The sequence below is a fragment of the Palaemon carinicauda genome, chromosome 2, assembly GCF_036898095.1.
Source record: "Palaemon carinicauda isolate YSFRI2023 chromosome 2, ASM3689809v2, whole genome shotgun sequence".
Classification (NCBI taxonomy): domain Eukaryota; kingdom Metazoa; phylum Arthropoda; class Malacostraca; order Decapoda; family Palaemonidae; genus Palaemon; species Palaemon carinicauda.
This window is the reverse complement of record NC_090726.1, coordinates 45,189,019-45,194,018: the sequence shown is the minus strand read 5'-3', so window position 1 is coordinate 45,194,018 and position 5,000 is coordinate 45,189,019.

Genomic DNA, 5,000 nt, shown 5'->3' with positions numbered 1-5,000 from the left:
AAGGATATTGCGCAAATAGAGAGTGTACAAAGGTCCTATACTGCTAGAATAGAAGAAGTTAAGGACCTTGATTACTGGGAAAGACTGCAATTTTTAAAACTATACAGTCTAGAAAGGAGAAGAGAACGCTACATGATAATACAAGCATGGAAGCAAATAGAAGGAATTGCTGAAAACATCATGGAGCTTAAAGTATCAGAAAGAGCAAGCCGAGGTAGATTAATAGTACCAAAAAGCATTCCAGGTAAACTGAGAAAGGCGCACAGGACATCAATCCACTACGCACCAGCATCGATAATGCAGCGACTATTTAATGTGCTGCCAGCTCATCTAAGAAACATATCAGGAGTGAGCGTAGATGCGTTTAAAAAGCAGCTCGATAAATACCTAAGATGCATCCCAGACCATCCAAGACTGGAAGATGCAAAATACACCGGAAGATGTATTAGCAACTCTCTGGTGGATATACGAGGTGCCTCACACTGAGGGACCTGGGGGAACCCAAACAAAAAATAAGGCAATAAGGCAATAAGGCTCTCCCTCATAGCCTAACACCCTACAGTCCATGACAACATATTCCTTTTATCTCTCTCTCTCTCTCTCTCTCTCTCTCTCTCTCTCTTTCTCTCATAGCCTTACACCCAACAGTCCATGACAACATATATTCCTTTTATCTCTCTCTCTCTCTCTCTCATAGCCAACTTTATAACTCATAGCTAACACCCTACAGTCCATGACATATATTATCTCTCTCTCTCTCTCTCTCTCTCTCTCTCTCTCTCTCTCATAGCCTTACACCCAACAGTCCATGACAACATATATTCCTTTTATCTCTCTCTCTCTCTCTCTCTCTCTCTCTCTCTCATAGCCAACTTTATAATTCACTGCCAGATTCTATTTTTCACTAGTCATAAAATTCTCTCTTCATCGCATCCAAATATACTTGTCATCTGATTTTTCCAAAACAAAAAAAGGAGCATTTAGATTTTTCAACAAAAAAAGAGCATTAGATTTTTCTACAAAACGAGAAGGAGCATTTTTGAAATTTCCACAAAATAAAAAAGAGCATTCAGATTTTTCCACAAAAAAAAGAGCATTAGATTTTTCCACAAACAAGAAGAGATCATTTTGAATTTTCCACAAAACAAAAAAGAACATTTAGATTTTTCAACAAAAAAAAAAAAAAAAACATTAGATTTTTCCAAAAAAAAAGAAAAAGAGCATTTAGATTTTGAAAAAGAGCATTTAGATTTTTCCAAAAAGAAAAGGAGCATTTAGATTTTTCCAAAAAAAAAGAGCATTTAGATTTTTCCAAAAAGAAAAAGAGCATTTAGATTTTTCAAAAAAAAGAGCATTAAATTTTTCAACAACAAAAAAGAGCATTAGATTTTTCCAAACAAAAAAAGATAAGGAGCATTTAGATTTTTCCCCAAAAAGAGAGCATTTAAATTTCCCCATTGAACAAAATAGCCCTTTGAATTTCCACACAACAAAAGAGCATTTAATTTCCCGTCCTTACATTCGTTCATATCACGATTACCTTAAATCAAGTAAATGACGTCAAATGTCCTTGGGAGTTTATGCAAACATTTCTGGCATTGCTTTACCCCTTAAGCTCATTTTCTCCTCTATGAAGAAACACCATCACTGAGCGAGTCTTGCCTGTCCTTCAGGCCAATGTCACACTTCCACACACACGTGGATATTCTCTCGTCTATATTTTTCGATCTGCATCTTAGTGTGATGTGCCACATAATTCAAATTTGATTTTAATGCTCATTTTGGCTTCTTAAAATATAAAATATAAGCAAAATAATGAATGAATAATTTCAATCTAAGCAAAATAATGTATGAATAATTTCTATTTAAGCAAAATAACACATGAATGGCTTCTAAAGCAAAATGGAAATAAGAGAAAATAGAATATTTTAAGAACAGCGACAACATTAGGCAAAATAAAAAATTTTAAGAACAGTAGCAACATTAAAATAAGCATTACCTATAACTATAAAAATTTTAACAAACCACAGGAAGAAAAATTATATACAATAGTGTGCCCGACTTTACTCTCAAGCAAGAGAATTCTAACCCAAGACAGTGGAAGACCATGGTACAGAGGCTATGGCACTATCCATGACTAAAGAACCATGGTTTGATTTTGGAGTGTCCTTCTCCTAGAAGAGCTGCTTACCATAGCTTAAGAGTCTCTTCTAAGATTACCAGAGGAAAGTGGTCACTGAACAATTTACAGTGCATTATTCAACCCCTTGGATGAAGAAGAATTGTTTGATAAGCTCAGTGTTGTCAGGTGTATGAGGACATAGGAGAATCTGTAAAGAATATGCCAAACTATTCGGTGTATGTGTAGGCAATTGGAAAGTGAACCGTAACCACAGAGAAGGATCAAATATACTGTAGTACTGCCTGGCCAGTCAAAGGACCCCATAACTCTCTAGTGGTAGTATCTAAACGGGTGGCTGGTGCCCTGGCCAACCAACTATCTAATTTTTTTATTTATCTCCTTTATCATTTTTCTTAATCATTCTCTAACAACATAATATTATATTTTTTTGAACCGGCAGTGACGCAAAATAAGAAAGGACATCAAAAAGCAACATTCTCAAGTAATATTAATTTTTTGCATATTGGGTGACAACCAAAGTTGTCTTCCATATAAATAATATATACGAAAAACTAGTGTATAAAAAGTATTTACATGTGAATGAGTATGTATGAGTTCATTGGATATGTATGTGGGTTTATTCTTAAATCGCATGAGAGAGAGAGAGAGAGAGAGAGAGAGAGAGAGAGAGAAGAGGGGGGGTTATTATTCAATATACAGTAATGAATGGATGGCTTATGTTGTTATTTAGATAATCTAAATTTCTTCAAGCACACATTATGAGCTGTATATATATATATATATATATATACATATATATACATATATATGTATGTGTGTATATATACACACATTTGAGAGAGAGAGAGAGAGAGAGAGAGAGAGAGAGAGAGATTTATTCAATATAGATGTATGGATACCCTATGCAGTTATTTAGATAACTATTTTAAATTTCATCAACCACACATTATATGCTGTACTCTTTTCCACATATAAAAGAGAGAGAGAGAGAGAGAGAGAGAGAGAGAGAGAGAGGAATGAGCCCTTTTGGAAGAAGATAATTGAACGGGGAAAATACCGACTAAAATAAACTTCAAAAGAGTTTTTAGCTGTTTAAGGATTTTGGCACACGCTTTCTGAAGCTGACGTTTCTCATCTTTCTCGGAGAGAGAGAGAGAGAGAGAGAGAGAGAGAGAGAATGGCTTATGTAGTTATGTAGATGACTTTATTTCTTCAAGCACACATTATGTGCTGTACTTTTTCTACATATAAGAAAGAGAGAGAGAGAGAGAGAGAGAGAGAGAGAGAGAGAGAGAGAGAGAAACCATATGGCAACAGACGATGCTTCTTTCATTATAATGAATAAGATATTTTCCACTTCTAAGGCTTTCGTAATACAGTGTCGGATTTCCTCATACAAATTTAGTTTCCTTTCGAGGATAAGAGATGCTATATAGAAAACTAATTTCTGTACATTGTAGCCATAAAACTAATTGCAGGTTGTAGCCATAAAATTAATTGCAATATGCAGCCATGAAACTAATTTCTGTACATTGTAGCCATAAAACTAATTGCAGGTTGTAGCCATAAAATTAATTGCAATATGCAGCCATGAAACTAATTTCTGTACATTGTAGCCATAAAACTAATTGCAGGTTGTAGCCATAAAATTAATTGCAATATGCAGCCATGAAACTAATTTCTGTACATTGTAGCCATAAAACTAATTGCAGGTTGTAGCCATAAAATTAATTGCAATATGCAGCCATGAAACTAATTTCTGTACATTGTAGCCATAAAACTAATTGCAGATTGTAGCCATAAAATTAATTGCAATATGCAGTCATGAAACTAATTTCTGTACATTGTAGCCATAAAACTAATTGCAATTTGCAGCCATAAAATTAATGGCAATTTGCAGCCATAAAACTAATTGTAAAATGCAGCCATAAAAATAATAAATTGTAGCTATAAAACAAATTGTAAATTGCATTCATAAAACTAATTGTAAAATGCAGTTTTAAAATAATTGCAAATGAGAACCATAAAACGAATTCAAAATTGTTGCCATGAAACTAATTGTAAATTAGTCATAAAACTAATTGGAGTCATAAAACTAATAGTTAACCTGAATTATACATTAAGAAATTAACCTCTCCCTTAAACAGCACTAATTGATATATTGTTGTTGTTCAAAGATTACTATTTTTAACATTTGAACACTTTTAAGAAACACGTTCTATAAATAAGCTTTAATTCTTTATTTATCAAAGTTTATTCATCATTGATATACAATATATTCACTACAATTCATTTCAAATTATATTTCATCATTTATTTTAAATATTATTCCTGAATTTAATCGGGCAAGCTCTTTAAGGCAAGCTTAACTCATTGGGCTTGTTAATCTCCTTTTCATAATAACCCTCTGAATATATGAAAGAAAAGGAGACAACAATTAAAACTCACCGATAGATGGCACTGGTATGCTGATCTCGATCATAAAAGCCTTCATTTCGTAGGGTTCACAAAGAGACCGCAAGGATTTCATGAGATTCCAAAACCCTTCTCTGGATGCCAGACAATTCTTATGCGGAATACGAAATTAACCAAACTATTCTGCTAACAAGGAAAATGTTTAAAGGCCGCTCATGAATGGCAGAGGCAAGGGACAGTGACATTGCTCTAGCAAGCGGGACAATGCTTTGCAGACTGACCATAATAAGATCAGCGCCCAAGGCCCCTCTCCACTCTAGCTAGGACCATGGAGAACAAGTAAATGGCTGTTGATGACTCAGAATGTAGACCTATAGGCTCCCCCAAATCTTTGTCCTTAGCTCACAAGGATGGTGAGGTTGCAGACACTACAATAAACTAT